The sequence below is a fragment of the Malus sylvestris genome, chromosome 10, assembly GCF_916048215.2.
Source record: "Malus sylvestris chromosome 10, drMalSylv7.2, whole genome shotgun sequence".
In the NCBI taxonomy this organism is placed as follows: domain Eukaryota; kingdom Viridiplantae; phylum Streptophyta; class Magnoliopsida; order Rosales; family Rosaceae; genus Malus; species Malus sylvestris.
The window spans coordinates 37462191-37480962 of record NC_062269.1 but is presented as its reverse complement, the minus strand read 5'-3'; positions in this window follow the sequence as shown (position 1 = coordinate 37480962).

Below are 18772 nucleotides of genomic sequence, written 5' to 3'. Positions count from 1 at the left end.
TTTTTTCTCTTTTTAAAAAATGTAAGGTTGCGTGATGGGTACCTAATGGATGTTATTTTCACCTAGAGGTTGTTCCTTACGGAATGAATTGTTTAAGAACAAAAAAAAAACATGCTTAATGTTTCTGAAAAAAAAAACACGTGCTTAATGACTTGAACCTTTCATGTGCTAATTTACTGGATATTTTAGTTTTTTTTTTTTTTTTTTTTTTTAACAAATACTGGATATTTATTTAGTTTAACAGCTAGCACTTTTCTGATTAGGACATGCTAATTTCTGGTGCAATATTCAAGTCATCGCTTAGTTAAACAATGGGACTATCGTCATCAGTGATGGCAAATTTTCACCAGGCCACCAACCAGAGTGAAGTCTAGTCCTGTGCCGTTTCTATCCACGTTTTGACATGCATTAAAGGGTATGCATGATAAATAAAAATTATTACAAATCGGAAGAAAGGATTCATTGAGTCGAGATTACTAACTAGTACTAATCTAATACTAATGAAAATGCTAATAATTACGCAATCGATTGGATCGTGTGTGTGTGCGCACGCGCGTATATATAACTTCCATATACATTTAAAAATATTGTGATTAGAGTACTCGGCCACTATCTGAAAGATTCTACCAAAAACCTAATATATAGCATTCTGGGATATCGATGCACAAGAAAAAACTAGGCAACGACAGCCCTAGGAAGGGCCTGCCAGTAATATCATAAATTAAAAAAATTAGTAGCAGTTATAGGAGGGAAAAAACATGAAGATCAAGGGATAAGTTATCACCAAGGCATTCTTTTTTCTATAGATATGAGTGATTTTGCATCTCGAATTTCCTTAGATAGCTCATTTGCAGTCTTTTATGAGATTGTAGAGTCGATGTGAAACCAAAATAGGTTGTTGGATCAAAGTAACATCAATAGGGTCACATTCAATTCAAGAATCACATCCCTATATCCCTCGTCCCAAACCATAGAGATACCCATGTAAACACCCTAAAGCTCACTTTCCATCATGATTCCTCTGCCCAAATTAGCAGCAAAGTCCTTAATTCATTCCCCCTCAGAGTTACGAAGCAAACCTCCAACACTTATGGCTTCTCATACATGCCATGTGATAGTTTGAAAGAATTGTTTGTATTGAAAACTGTAAGGTTACAAGAAAGAGAACTTATACAAGTGGAGAATGTCGTGAGTCACCCGATGAACATCACACACCATGCTTCACACACTAATATTCTAACACCCATACTTTACACAATAACCCATACATATAACCCATGCTTTGGATATTAAATAATCTACCCATACCTATAACCCATACTTTGGATATTAAATAATCTAACACTCCCCCTCAAACGAAGGCTAGTATATTCATCAAGCCAAGTTGGACCAAAAGAGTGTTGAATTGAACCCGAGACAATCCTTTGGTGAAGATGTCTGCTAGTTGATCTGTGCTCCGAACAAAAACAGGTTGAATGACATCAGATTGGGTTTTTTCTCGAACAAAATGACAGTCCATTTCAATGTGTTTGGTTCTTTCATGAAATACAGGATTAGATGCAATGTAAATAGCAGCTTGGTTATCACAGAAAAGAGGCATAGGCAGTGTTCTCTTGAACCCTAAGTCGTTGAGCAAACCTTGCAGCCAAATTAACTCACAGGTAGTAGATGCCATGGCACGATATTCAGCTTCTGCACTTGATCGAGCCACCACACTTTGTTTTCTGCTTTTCCATGTCACCAGATTTCCACCAACAAATGTACAATATCCAGTAGTAGATCTTCGATCAATTTTGGAGCCACCCCAGTCTGCATCTGTGTAGCCAACAATGTGAGCATTTCCGATCTTCCTCATCACGATCCCAGTTCCAACGGTGCCTTTCAAGTAGCGCAAGATCCTTCGAACAGCTTGTAAGTGAATTGATCGAGGAGCATGCATGAACTGACTGACTAGGCTCACGGCATGCATGATATCAGGACGAGTAATGGTAAGGTAAATAAGTTTCCCTACCAATCTCTGGTATAAACTAACGTCTGTTAGCAAGTCTCCATCTAATCCAAGTTTCTCTTTGCAAGCTATTGGGGTTGCCACTGGTTTTGCCTCAAGCATTTTGGACTCTTGAAGTAAATCGAGTATGTACTTGCGTTGGTTCAAGAGCAAGCCTTTACTAGATGAAGCAACTTCAATGCCTAGAAAATACTTCAGAGTTCCTAGATCTTTAATTGCAAACTTTTTGTGAAGAAAGCCCTTAAGTCGCTGAATTTCTGTCAAACTGTCACCAGTCACAATGAGATCATCGACATAGATGAGAACAACAAGTTTACCTGCTGAACTATCTCGCACAAATAGTGAGGAATCTGCATTGCTCCTTTTAAAACCAATGTTCTCTAACACAGAACTTAACTTGGCATACCAAGCTCGAGGAGATTGTTTGAGGCCATAAATGGCCTTGTGTAACTTGCAAACCATGCCCTCTCCTTCTTGTGGATGTCCCGGAGGCAATTGCATGTACACATCTTCTTTAAGTTCTCCATGCAGGAAGGCATTCTTAACATCCATTTGGAATAGGGGCCAATCATGGTTGACAGCAACCGAGAGAAGCACTCTTACCGAGTTCATCTTTGCCACAGGAGCAAAGGTTTCCTTGTAATCAATGCCATAAGTTTGAGTAAAACCTCTAGCCACCAATCTAGCTTTGTGTCTCTCCACTGAACCATCACTCTTAAATTTGGTTTTGTACACCCATCGACACCCCACAGCTCTCATCCCCTTAGGTAGCTTGGTGATGCTCCAAGTTTTGTTTTCATTTAGAGCTCTAAGCTCCTCATCCATAGCTGTTTTCCAGATCAGTTGAGAGTTAGCTTCTTGGAATGAGCTTGGTTCAGATGAGGCTGAAATTTTGCTTAGGAAAGCAGCATGAGACGAAGATACTCTTGAGTATTCAAGATATTTTTCTATAGGATGTCTTGAGGTATAACTTACATAATCTTTAAACCAAGTTGGCTTACCCCGATTTCTACTAGGGTTTCTCCTTGGAGTGATCACTTCAGGAGTAATAGCAAGGTTCTCCTCAGACGAAATTTGATTTTGTTCAGTGTCTTCAGTTGATTCATTATCAACAAGTATATCAGATGATGAATTACACTCAACTGGATCAATCGAAATTTCATTGTTGCTTGGTTGATCTGGAACTGAAAAATGATGAGGCAGTGCATTGATTTCCATAATTGGCGTGTGGATTTGATCAAGAAAGTCCTCCTCCCCCAGAAGATCTTCACCCCTGGTACTAGCAAAAAAAGGAGTTTTCTCGTCAAAAACCACATCTCTAGACACCAAAAGTTTCATGCGCTTTGGGTCATAGCACTTATATCCCTTTTGAACAGATGAGTACCCTAAGAACAAACACCTTACAGCTCTAGGGTCCAATTTATCTCGATGCAAGGTTTGAATATGAACAAAGCAGACACATCCAAACACTCGAAGGTGAGACAAGTTAATTTTCCTGCCATTAAGTGTTTCAAGAGGTGCCTTGAATTTGAGAACCTTGCTTGGAAGCCTATTAATTACATATGCAGCAGTAAGAACCCCATGGGACCAGAATTTCTTGGGTACACTCATTTGAAGCATAAGTGATCGAGTTTTCTCCAGTAGATCACGGTTCTTTCTTTCTGCTACTCCATTTTGTTGCGGAGTACCAACACAGCTCGTTTGATGAATTATTCCATGACAAGTTAGATATTGAGTAAAAGCATTAGACATATACTCAGTACCATTGTCTGACCTTAAGACTTTAAGTTGGGTTGAGAACTGATTTGTAACAAGACTGTGAAATTCTTGGAACACATTAATAACTTCATCTTTTGATTTCAACAAATACAACCAGGTACATCTTGAGAAATCATCCACAAAGGTGACAAAGTATTTAAAACCATCAAAAGAAACCAAGGGTGCAGGTCCCCAAACATCAGAGTGCACAATCTCAAAAGGTTTACATGACTTGGTTGATGAGACATCAAAGGGCAACCTCGTCTGTTTTGAAAAATGGCAAACTTCACAATCTTGAGTCATCACATTCTCTGAAGTTTTGAAGAGATGTGATTGCACAAGATTAGAGGGATGCCCTAATCGTCTATGCCATAATAGATGATTCTTCAAAAAGCCAACTTGAAGACCTCTAGCTTCAATAGGTTGCAATGAAAGCATATAGAGGCCATCTTTATACATGCCTTCACCAATCTTCTTCTTCGTGATATGATCCTGGAAAATCACATTGAATGGCGAGAATATAACATCACAGTTTAAGGAATTTGTCAACCTTCCTACTGACAGAAGCTGAAATGGAAAGGAGGGCACATATAGAGCAGTTGATTCAACATTAGTATCAATTAACTTGACTTTCCCTTCACCCAAAACTGATACACCAGTTCCATTAGCAACAGAGACAAATTGTGGAATAACTGCCTCTTTAAAGTCATGCATATATCTTTTTATATTTGTAATGTGATCAGTCGCTCCAGAGTCTATTATCCAAACATTTGCAAGTTTTCTGGAAGCAAGTGCAGCACTAAATGAGTTTAGAATACCTGACATGTCAACGGAAGATGACACCTTTGTCTGAAGAAATTTTGCGAACTGCTCAAATAATTCAGTGGTGCTAGCTTCACTGTTTCCCTTATGAAGATTGCTTTCATCTTTCTTCTGAGTGAAGGAAGAGAACTCACTCAAGAGGGCTGAGGGATTAGATGTGAAGTTCCCAACAGTTGAGGCAGTCTGCAAGCGAGAGACTTGATTTGCACTGCGACCAGGTTTGGTTTGTTTGGAAAAGTTAGGCTTAAGGTGTGGATACAACACCCAACAAGTGTCTCTGAGATGATTCTTCTGTCCACAATGACTGCATTGCATCTCTCCTTTCTTTCCTTTGAAAATTTTTCCTTCAAACCTTCTGTCACTTGCAACGAAAGCTCTGGACTCAGGATCACCAACCTTAGTACTCATAACTTTCCTTCTTGCTTCTTCTCGTTGAACGATAGTGCACACAGTATTGAGAGATGGTAGTTCAACACTCATCAATATGTGGCTTCGCAGGTCCTCATAGGTAGAGTCAAGACTGGATAAAAGCTGAAAGACCTTGTCTTCTTCAGCCTGCTTAAGAAGGATTGCTGGGTCTGTAGTGTGAGGCCGATAGAGATTCAACTCATTCCACATAGACTTCAGTCTTCCCAAGTGCTCGATAAAAGTCTTTCCATCTTGATTCAGAACAGAGAGACTCTTCTGCAGCTCAAATATCCTGGCTGCATTATTTTGATTTCCATACATCTCCTTGACAGCCTTCCACAGATCAAAAGCTGATTCTGAAAAGCTGAAAATTTCTGATACCTTTGGGCCCATTGAGTTGAGCAACCAGGACATGACGAGCTGATCCTTGCAGAACCATTCTTCATACTTAGAATCACCAACCTCAGGAGGTACGATAGTTCCATTGATGAAACCAAGCTTAGATCTTCCTCCAAGAGCTAAAGTAATAGCTCTTGACCAAGGAAGATAATTAAACTCAGTTAGGAGTATGGAACAAAGACGTTGATTGGGATTTCCATCAGCTTCACTTGAAGAAACTGATGAAGAACCAAGGATGTTCTCGGATGAAGCAGCAAGTATATTTTCTTCTTCCATTTCAAAAGATTTCAGAGAACAGGTTCTTTAGGAAGCCTGCTCTGATACCATGTGATAGTTTGAAAGAATTGTTTGTATTGAAAACTGTAAGGTTACAAGAAAGAGAACTTATACAAGTGGAGAATGTCGTGAGTCACCCGATGAACATCACACACCATGCTTCACACACTAATATTCTAACACCCATACTTTACACAATAACCCATACATATAACCCATGCTTTGGATATTAAATAATCTACCCATACCTATAACCCATACTTTGGATATTAAATAATCTAACATGCCATGTTTTTCAAAACCAGCATATACGTGCCTTGTTTCCGTTGGGTCATCAACATATATATAGCACACGCATGTTTCACGTTATTTGAGAAAGAAATAACATAAGTAAATGTATATGTACGCTCGATGTTCTTTAATTACCTTGTTGTTGATAAATAAAAATTAAAAAATTAAACTCGTCGGACCGTCGGCGGTATACGTCTTCAAGGTTACGATTATGATTAATTGGATTACAGCCTTTTTGTTGATATGCCAACAAGTGAGTTAGATCTTTGAATATATATGCATGCAAACATTTAGGCTTCGTGAAGTACTGTTTTATATATTAACAAAACGATCTGTTCGAAGTTCACAAGATATATACTTATGACCAAGTATTAGGGTTGATGGGAGTGACATACATGCTGCTGGAAATTGGAATGGCAAATTACTCAAGTCATAACCACAAGTTAACCAAAAAGCCAATTAAAAGTAAAATTTCTTGAAGTGGTCAAAGGGCAAGCTGTATACCGGATTTATCTTATAGTAAAAATCTACACGTGCTTTTAGTTTATAACTAGCAGGTGTACGGTACCCGTGCGTTATCAGGGGATTTGAAAGTTCAAGGTGTGGAAATGATCTTGAAAATGTATGTGGCAAAGAGTATTATTTATATGCATATATTACTTCATAGTGTTCACGTGTTCCTTACAATCTTGTGTAAGGAGTTAGCAAAATTGGAGATGTTGGTACGCCATACCTAGGGAGTATTATTTACATCTATATATTACATGAGAAAATTTTGGGATATTGGTATGTCATTTCCTACATGAGTGTTTTTCAAAAGCTATGGTCCTATCCCAAAGTTGTAGAGTGCCCCTTAATGTCCAAAACCGGACAAAGTTCAAAAACTAAAGATTTGTTCTACTGAAGACACCCAAATTCGTAACTCCGGTATTTGTGACTCCTTCATTCTCCTCGACACATCCAACTGAAAATCAGAAGAAAATAAAATTAAAAAGCAGAATTCAATAACCCATGAATTCAATCATATAGATACCTATCTAGAGATCAAGGCGACTTTCTGATAATTTCACTATGCCAGATTCATGCCCCAACTATTTGATAATATACTTATAGTCCCATACCAATAGAAGCATCAAGAAAAATCTTACTGAAAATCTCGAAGACCAATGACCACCCCAGCGCGCCGCATGCGAAGAAAGGGATGAGAGAAAGACATATTGACTAGTGATTGTGAGACCCAAATTCTTAACTGGAGGGGACACCAAAGGCCTCTGCACTTCCCTGTATCGCTTATAGAACCAATTCCCATAATTATGAAACCTATATGAGATACAAAAGAGTAGGCTATTATTTTTCTTGGTCTCGGAAGAGATGTTGGTCTCAAATATAAAAAAAATTAAATTATACCTCTAATTTTACAGAAATTAAGTAGGAGCAAAATTAAAACTACACTATGCTTATGTATAGTAAATCAGTTCATTTTGAGATTTAGTTTAAATTGAATTTAAATATATTCTTAGAGTAGTTAATATTTTTATTTGAACAAACGATATTATCCACAATAAGGAGAGGGAGTAGAATTAGCATCATAATTGGCTAACAATAATATGGTTCAAACTTGATCGCCTTTTTGGTGAGAATCGAACCTGCTAAGACCTCTCACTTACAAGTCAAGAGGAATATCACTATACCGTAGTACTAAGTGACTAGAGTAGTTATAATATTGATTCCAAAACTTTATTAAAATAGAATATCTCATAGTTAGTGTTTTCTAGAGCACTTAATGGCTAAAGTCTATATAATAATTCCAAAATGACTTAATTTCAAAGTGGTAGAATTCGTATTCCTTGCTAATTAAGCAGTATGCACCCCTTTCTTTCCCGTGTAAATTAGTGTATAATATCGTTTGTAATAAAAAAGCGTAGTGAAAGACATTAAGTGCATACTTTTTACACATCCATGCTTAATCATGTATGTTGTTTCGATTTCATTTATTCAATTTGATTGTCAGAAATTGAAAAAAGGTGTGTATGAGGAGAAAAATAATGTGTGATTATCATTACCTTCTTAAATTTATTGAACCCTATTATATCTCTGAGTTAAATTTTTTCATTCCAGTTTAATTGAAGTCTCATCTAACATGTTTTTCTTTTCTTTTTCATTCTTAAAATGTATAGGGTTTCGGTATACACATCTACGGACCCCAATCGGAAGCGAAAATTAAACCCACAACTGACAACCCCTTGAGATTATCCTGCACTTAGGGAAGTAGAAAAGAAGAAATAGATAGTGATAATTTTATCCTTAGTTATTGGAGGATTAACATGCATGGTTTTCAATTTCAATTAGCAACTGGGTTATTTGAACTTAATATTGGACTTGGTGACATGTCCTGAGACCAATGTAATTCAAATTCTGAAACCTGAAGTACATAGATCTTAATTTGCTGGTGGGTAAATCTTGATTAGTGCAAGACCATAGCGTATAATGTTAATTATTAAAATTGGTTAGAGTAATGATAAGGAGACCAACTTTTTAGATTAAATTTCATAAATTATTTGACATGCATGGTTGTTGATGACATAATTATTAATTTTTTTTGTCAAAGACAAAATTATTAATTAAGTATTTATTAATATGCTTAATTTGTACTAGTGGTGACACATCATATAGTTTATAAATTTATCTAAAATTTTAATTTACCAAGCATTACTCATTTATCTAAAGCTGTGATGGGACAGTAAAATAATCTCTCATTCAAAGAATTTCGACCGATGCGGGAATGTATCATGGAATTGGTCAAACCATATGGATAGGAAATTCCATTTCTAGAAGCCTAATAAATAAGCCCATGATAGTTTGTCGATCGCATGTTTATTTACATGGTGGTTAAACCATATAGATTAGAAATTCCATTTCTAGAAGCCAAATAATTAAACCCATGATCGATGGCATGTTTATTTACATGGTATTGGGATATGAAGAAATGAGGATGCGAAGAATTAGGTATGAAATAAACAATCCATTAGTGAGATATCTTCATTTTTTATGTATCTCATATCTAAAATTGACGAGACTCATATAATTAATACATGGGTCATTTTAGTTCCGGTTCCTAATTAATCTAATTGTTAGAATGAAAATTTATTTGTTTAAATCATTTAATTGATGTCCCTAAAATCATCTAAGAAATTTAACTCCTGCATTTGTGCATTTATATCTCGTTATGAAATTTAAACAAATTCAAATAATATTTTTACAAGATAACAGTTATTTAAAAATCAATAATATAATAATATTGTTCTTCATATAGTTATACTAAAAAAAATAATGCACCCACGTAATAATTAATATATTTTAAGAAATAACTATAGATATATTTTAAAACATAAAACAAATAAATGTAATTGGGATGGGTACATTCAGAAAAAAAAAAATATGAGTACAAATTGAATTAAAAAAATATGGGTACACAGTAGAATTTAAAATTATGGGTACAAATTATAAATTTAAAATTATGGGTACATTTATAGAATTTAAAATTATGGGTGAAAATTAAAAACTAAGAAGAATTTTGATACAAATTTTAAAAACGGGTACAAATTAAAAATAGAAATATATGAAAAATAATAAAAAGATATATTTGGAAAAGGTTAATAATTTTTTTTCATTTTTAAAATTGACATATAATGACATTAATTAATTTAATATGCAAATAATGATGTGGATAACAGTGAAAGGACCTTGATCAAAAAAAAAAAAGTTTTAATTAATGAGAAAAGAAAATGAGGAATGAGAACCTAATTTATCCTTAATGCATTCTCTAAGTGTTGGTAAACGCAGGATTAGAATTCGTACTCGTATTTATCAATTCTAACCAAAATTTACCGTCTAAATTCACAAATGTCAGTTTTTACAAATTCTTTCAAATATAGCCAAAAATCTGATTGAATTGACCTAAATACCCATAAAATTAAAACTCGTGTTATTGGGATGCTACCTCGCCATCCCTTCTTCATCTTCTTCCTTCGTCCAATAAACCAAGTCTTCCAACAACTTTAAACATACACACCAAAACCTAATTCGGTTTCTTCCTAATTTGTAGGTAGCCTAATGGGAACTTCCATCCTTTTGGGTTAAACAATTTTACAAAATAATAATACTTTATTATACTATAGATCCTAAGGCCAAACAACCACTATGATTCCCTCACCAAAAATTGAAATTCAATAACGAAATAGCAATAAAAGAAAAGAAATTAGAACATAAAACTAAGGAAACAAGCTGAAATATACCAATCAAATTGAAAAGACGAATTTTAATTAAAAAAAGACATAGTATACCTTAAAAGTTAAAACCTAATTGCAAGAAACTGACGCCAATATATACGAACTCATAACTGTATGGAACCAAAAAAAATAATTATATGGAACCGATAAAATTATAGACGTTAATCCTCTTTTAATTGCTATCCAATTAACTCAAGTATTTACCGACATAACTTGTAAAGGCGGAGCCTCTGCAGTCTCTGTCTATTTTGATTTTGTTTAACTCTAGTCTCCATCTTTGAACAAACACAGAAGATCAAACAGGTTTTAGCTTTTGTAAATTGGTTTTATTATAAGGGTATCTAGGTCTGGTCAAGCTGGCTTTTGCTATATGTGAAAGATAGTATAAAAATTGATAATTTTGAAAGTAGAGACTAAATTTTGGCTATAAATGATAAAAACTCTACTCATTCATTGTCATTCTCATATATAATAAATAAGAGTAAATTGTAGCAATTATCCCTTAACTTTAACTCAATTGGAGAAATGATCCCTCAATTAAAAATTCATTACTATTGGTCCCTCAACTCATCAAAACATGCAGTTATGATCCATCAACTAAAAATCTATTACCATTGGTCCCTCAATTTTAACCCAATTGTAGCAACGATCCTTTCAACATAACTCATTTTGATAAAATTCTGACGAAGTTGACGAAAAATACCATATCTACACGTTTTAATGAGTTGAAGGACCCTAATTTTAGCAATGGTCATTTCAACATAACTCATTTTGACAAAATTTTGACGAAGTTGACGAAAAAGACTATTGCTACACATTTTGATGAGTTGAAGGATCATTGATAATGAATTTTTAATTGAGGGATCATTACTCTAATTTGGTTAAAGTTGAGGAACTGTTGCTACAATTTACTCTTTAAATAAATATACTCTTCTTGACACACGTTTACTAATGATATGGGAGAATGTGGAAATGATACACATCTAAATTGTCATTTGAGAATGAAGTGCATATCTTACATTCTCATCTCCAGAAATGAGAATAATACTCATATCTTATATTAATTCAGTAAATTAAACATGCTGTAAAAGCAGTCACTGTTGGCCTCATTGGTAGCAGTTTAATTCTAGGTTTTAGATCTGGTTTTCCTATAATGTGTGCTTGGCCAGTTGGAACCCTAGAGTCTAGATAAGATGGCAAATCAGTAATGGTCATGCCTCCTCATCCTCAAAGTGGACAACCCTCATATTCAATGGGTCGGTGCAATTGATTGGAGGTGTCGATTGCTGCCGCCAAGTTCTAAAAAGATTGTCAAGAAGATCTAAAATGCGATTGCTGCCGCCAAGTTCAGAAAAGATTGTCAATAGAAATAAGTGCCATTGATTCGATATGTACTTAGCTGCCGCCAAGTTCAAAAGATTGTCAAGAAGGGAGGAGGATTCTCTCCCCTTCCCTCTCTTCCTATTTGAACGATCACGGTTTAACCACGTTAATATTTTATATTAACTTTTTTTATAAAAACAATAAGACAAAAAATAATATGTAAGAAGAGGGAAGGGAAAGAGATGAGAATATGAAGGAAGAGAATCATCCTCCGATCTAAAGTGCGATTGCTGCCGCCAAGTTCAGAAAAGATTGTCAAGAGATATAAGTGCCAATTGATAGTTACCCGAGACAAGTGTTTGACAAAATGACATTGTTTGTTGTATTAAATTTAGAGATTTAATTAAACATTTTTCCTACAAATTTGGAGTCTCATCTATCATAACCATCCTTTATTTGTACCAAAATTACAGATCTTACCACTGCCTAAATTCTTCACGTCAGGAAAAAAAAATGCAGAGATATTGAAACAAATTTCCTACAATCTAACTCCTTTGATTCCCTCTAAAGATAATTATACAAAAAAAAATTGATTATCTACAATTTATTAAGGAATAAAATACCCTGTCGTTTGATTTTTTTTTCCCTTTCAATGAAGAAATAAAATACCATTTAAGATATTTGTAGTAATCCATATATAAATTTTTGTAGTAATTCATATAAGAAAATAACATCGAGAATAATACAAACGTACCAATAAAAAATTTATGTATGAAAATGATAAGCTCATATTTATATATATTTTACATCAAATTCACTTGTCTTTTCTTAGTTAGTTCCTTATATTTTTGAGCTATTTACTTTGATTTTGTGTTTTGTGGGATTTGTCAAGCAAATAAAAGAAAAATAGCACAAGTAAGATTTTTAGTAACAAATTCGTCAAAACTGCCTGTGCAAATCAGCTGACTTTGGAAGCAAGTTGCGAATAGCTCAAAATGAATTAGAGAATGAGCCTTATATGCTTGGAAAGCTACGGATGTCTATTTTCTAGAGCATTTTGCGGATTGTTAATATCATTTTCCTAGAAGAAGTTATGGCTGTTTAAACACTGAAATGTTACCAAGAGGCTGAGCAGTTTGTAACTGCTCTGAAAGTAATAAACCCAATAAATCTAGCAGCTGAAACTGATGCAGCCAAGAACAAGTCAGCTGACACCTATTCAAATATCAGAGGAAATGGAATTAAAAATGAGGATTAAGAGGGAGTAATTGGCATAAAGGCTACCTAAAGTGTTACAATTGTTTTACCACATTTCCTCTCACTTATTGTCATCACTAAATGGCTATTAGTGGGTGAGTTAAGGAGAAGAAAATGATGCAGCAAGAATGGGTTTAAAAGCAGCATTGGGGAAGGAAGGAAGGGGGAGGAGGCCTCGGTCGATTTCTTTCGGTTCTATCTTCTCAAACTCATGTCTATCTTTTGTTTTAACTTAAGGATTGTGTGTAACTAAATTTTTAGTAGTTAGGGGCTGTTTTGAAGCCCCGAATATGATTGCAATTTTGTTATGACATTTCGTTTGAATTACTTTTATGAATGGATGAAAATTGGTTCACTACTTGTCTCATTGATGAATTCTTTATTTGTTTTCTATGGATGCATACGTAGTAAGCATATCTAGGATTCTAATGCTATGAATATGTGTGTGTCTGCCCTTGTCGAATGAGGACCTACATATATTCTAGAGTAGTACTTGTTAATTGCGATTAACATGTGAACCAATTTCTAGGATAAGTAAGACAACGCCAGTACTTACGATGCCTTGTGATGACTCAAACTCTTTTCGTTCTTAATGATTTCTACTTGTTAAATCTATGAACACGTCATTCTAGATTGCATGCTAGGGACTAAGTTAAGTTGAAAACGCCATTCTCTTAACATACTACGTAAGAAAGAGTAATAGGTTGAGTTCTAACATTAAGCCAACTTGAGCATCTTCATCCGGAAATAAAAGGAATTTGAATGAAATATAACATGTTTGCATGATTATTTGGTGGTGGATAGCAATACCCCTAACTCGTTTTTCTTAATTTGTGAACTACTTAAAATTTGTTTCTATCCTTTTTTTGTTCGATTTAATTTAAATAGAAAATGAACTCCAAAAATCCCAAAAATTTGTGTGAGTGTAGCTTTGTGTGTCTAGTATCTACATATAAAATTTCGTAGACTTTAGATATGTATAAGTCAGTCTAATAATTATTTTTCGGTGGCTGGTCAGTAGGGATAGCAACCCAGTTTTTGTGACATTTTAGGTAGTTAGATAAAACAATCTTCTGCGGGAAAGACCCTTATTTTCATATGCTACGATTAACAAATCTTAACTTTAATAAGGAAAATCAATAGGACATTTGTGTGCTACTTTGTGGTGTGCTTTTAATCCTATCAAATTTTTGGCGCTGTGTCGCCGGGGATTGTTATTTCTAATTACTTATTTCTCTATTGTTTTATTTTCTTGTCTAATTAGTGTTTTTGTTTTTGTTTTTGTGTCAGGTACTCTTCGTAGTATATGTATACTCGAAGATCCAAGAACCATCTCCCCTTGGATGATTACTCTTGGTACCGTCCGACTGCAGACATAAAAGCAAGCGCTTATTGGGAGGCAACCCAATATTTCTATTCATTGTCTTTTTATGTCATTTTCAATTTTTAGTTTGCTTTTTCTGAATTTTCTTGCGTGCTAAGCTGAATTATTTCTTTTCTTTGTAGGAAAGTTTGATCATGTCCACCCTTGAAGTTGATTGTAAAATTGGAGTTTGGGGGTCATCGCTTGATTTAAATGGAAATTGGGGAAGTTTTCAATCCAAATGCTTTATTTTGTTTCTTACTATTTTATTTTATTTTTATTTTATGCATTAATTTGTTTTTTTGACATTGGGGACAATGTCCAGTTTAGGTTTGGGGGTAAGGATTGAAAAAATGACCAAATTGAAAATTTTCGTACCTTCGACTAAGAACTGGTTTGATTTGTTTCCGTGTTGTTTCTTTTTGTTTTCTTAATTAATTTTGTTTACTTTAAAAAACCAAAAAAAAAAAAAAAACATTCAGAAAATTTGAAAATCCAAAAAAATAGTCTTATTTTCTTTATTGTTTTGAAGTAGATTTTGTTAGTTTCCCGACCCAATGATATAATTGGATTGAATTTGAACCACGGTGATCAAGAACTTAGTAAGCATGTGTTGTGTGAAAGTCCTTATTCTCTTGTTAGCCTTGTACATGTTTAATCATCTTTGAAAAACCAAATGCACATAGCCTTGTTGATGTGAAACTAAAGTATGACTTAAAACTTCACATGTGAATATAGTGACCATATACAACCTATGTGAGTTTTTGAGCCTATTGAAAGTGTGTGCATTTTTCATACACTCATATTCTTTCATGTGTGATGAACTTATGTGAATTACATCTCTAGAACTTGCGTAACGATCTTTCGAAATGTTTGTCATTTAATTGCATGAACTTGAAAATGATAGAGGCATTAGGTTTATCACCATGGCCCAAATAAGCATGTTTCCTAAAGAAAAATGATATCATTAGATTGCCAATTTGAGCCGTATATGTTGAGCATTTTATTTCTTATCAGAAAACAAACCTACTAAAAGTGGAAATAAACATACTATAGTAAACAACGTTGAAGAACAAAAGTAAATGTACCAATCAACGATATGTATAATATTAATCGTACCCATATGATACTAAATGGTACAAAAACAATTGTAACAAAATCGTGAAAAAAAAACCTATCAATCAACGAGAACAAAACTAAACGTACTGGAAGCTAAAACTAAATGTACCAACAGCTAAAACAAAATGTACCAATCAACGATATGTACATTCAAAAGTTTAAAATAAACGTACCAATCAATACAAAACCAATATGATAACCAACAATAAACATACCATTATCACTAATCAACAATATGTACAAATTCAAATGTATAATTATCTAACAAAAAGTCTACTAAATAATAAACAAACAAAAAAAATCTAAGCGTCCATCATTTCAATTATTTTTTCAATTTTAGGATAAAAAAATGTTTTGAACGAAAACAAAAATTAAAAGAGATAATTGGATAAATATGTTGAGCGAAAAAACCAAAATTATCTCCTAAAAAAGAGTCCACAACTCCTAAAATACATGAATAAAAAAATGGCCGGATAAAAAAAAATTCTCTCAACTAATTAAAAGGACAAATTTAGAAATCAATATGTAAAATTTTAATTTAAAAAAAATAAGAAATACTGATGTGGTCTAATGTACCAAAGCACCTTGAGCAAAATTCTAAAAGGCATGGATGTTTAATAAAAGAAATTTAAATTTTGAGCGTTTAAATCTAATTAACTCTAAACTTAGGGGTAAGGGCACGCAACATCTGAATCAGTGAATCACTCTCCGAAATATAGAGTTTTGTTTGTTTGTTCTAAGTCAAGAAATAACACTATTTGCGGCACCAAAGAAATCCTCTAATGTCGGATCATTTTTTTTTTAATTTATAAAGGAAACGGTAGTAGTATTCATTTGAATAAAAAGTGAAGGTATATTGTATCTAAAATGAGGAAAAGGATCCTGCGAGAATCCTTTTTCCTAGGGATCCTAAGGATCATGTGATCGTGACCGTTCATTGTATATCGTGCAGTCAGTTTTGGTTAGGTACTATTTATGAATAGAAAAAATCATCCTAGTCCTTGATTTGTGTAAGATTAATAAAAACTAATTTTAGCCCCTTAACTCAGGTAAACACAATGTTCTAAAATGCGGTATGGCCGGCCGCCTAAGCGTTGGGCGTCGGGTCGCCGCCACGATTATTTCAAAAATGTTCAGTGAATCGGCAAGGGCGGTCTAGGCACCTGGTTAAGCTGACATGCCCCGATCGCGATGTCCGTGGGGCATCGGGATTGTCACGTGCTGGTCGACACCCGAGGGTGATGAAAGCCATTTATTGAATGTAAATGTTGAGAACAAGAAATAAATATGACTTATAAATTTAAATATAATGAATATGCATTTAAGGAACGCGTTTAGAGCATATACTAATCTAGAACACTAAAAGAAAGAATATAAATTGAATGAATAAAAGAATGCGTTCCACACCAATATGACTCGAAGAAGCCGATGTGGAAGTGCCTTGATGCTGGGATCGTACGCCTCGAATTTAAATCATAAGGGGACGCAAAACAAACATAAGTAGATCAAGTTGATATATATATATATATATATATATATATATATATATATATATATATATATATAATAAAACAGTTATCAACATAGTAAGTGGTAGCTTTTCCGAAAACTCTAGCATGCCATAAAATATGTCATAAAACATATATCGTATATAGTGTGCTAACTATTGGTATCATAATCGCCAGAAAGCAGAACATAGAACTCTTCCTTCAGAACACTTTCTTCACAAATATCAATCGCTTGCAGGCTCCTATAGCACCCACCCAAAGACATATATAGTATCAATCGCTTAAAGGCTCCTACAGCACCCACCTGAAGGCATATATATAGTGACCACTAGATACGCACAAAACCGTTGAACATAGTCTTTCCAAACATAGGTATATATATTACAAAACATCTTCATAGTATAAAGTCATCCATCATCTATACTATAAAGAAGTGTGTGAAAACATGTTCTAAATAGTATATCGTCATCCATCAAATATCCTACAAAGAACATGGGTTCGATAGAAAATATGGTATTCCAAAATAAGCTTAGTATAGCATGATAATCAATTTCTCATAAAACGTTCACAAAATGTATTCAGTAAATCATGCTTTTCATGTATGCATTTCTACTATTAAAACATGTATTTTAGAAATGGTCCACTCATAGATACTTTGTTATCGAAGAGCCATGCAAACTAGCGAAGACAAAATCGCCGTAAACAATTGCCCCAAAACACATAAAGGGTCTAATTAATAAAACTATACTCAAACGATTTAATTTGGAAAAACGAACGTCAAAAATGGATTCAGGACGTCGAATTACCTTAAGAAGAGTTCCAGGTAAATTTCATAAAAGTCAACAAGAGAATATTCCAGGAATATTCATCGGAATATTCCTCGGAATGTTCTAGGAATATTCTTGGAAGGTTCCAACCGGATCTGGGCTGGGTTGGTAACCAGGCTTGGGTCTAAATGAGCTGCTGGGTTGGGCCAAGGTTGTAGACCCAAAGGCCTAATTTCGAAAGGATTTTGGGTTAAGCTTTAAAGGGTTAGGTTTGATGTTTAATGGGCCAAATGCCCTAGCTGGTAAGGCCTAAAGGGCCTGGTTCGAAGGGTTGGGCTTGGGAGCACACTACATGTCATGCCCCGATCCCGACCTACGTCCAGGATTGACACGTGATGTCATCAAATAACCATATATCTAACATACTCGTCTTCGAGTCTTCGAGATATGTACCAAGCACATGTCATGCCTCAAATTGCGTAGTAAATTTTGTACAATTTATGGCTGCATCTAACTTTCTCGTTAGAATGCCTATGTACCCTACACAGGGATCAAGTCATTCGTAGTTCATCTTCGCTACAACTCGACATATAACACAATCTGTTCAAGCCAAAAGGCATAACATTCCTCGATCAAACATTTGGACTTGACAAACATGAAATTATTCGATTCAAGCTACATAACAACCCACATGACAATCAAGGTTTCTATTTCATCCATCATATAAATCATTATCTTTCAACATAAAATCACAATTCATATCATATGATATATCAAAGAATCAGCAAAGCACAATAGTATCATCTAGTCGTATTGATCACTTATCTAATCATATTAATAACAATCATATTCAACATCATTCCACAATCACCTCAAGTAACCCATTCCATGAGTCAAGGAGACACGATATTAACATTTAATTACGTTAATTAGTCAACTAGATCACATATCAGTGCACGAAATTAAATAAAGGAATTCTACATAATTCCCTGCCTGGATTCCAAGTAATAACCTGATAATTCTAATTTATATTCACAAGGTCTATTGTGGGTAATTCTCATTCATTCAAATCTAAGATTCTAGACTAACCTTATGGCAATGAGCAAGAGCAAGGAATCTGGACCACTTAACGGAATCCAACAGTCTTGGGTTTCGGACCACTCAACAGAACTAAAATACCAAGC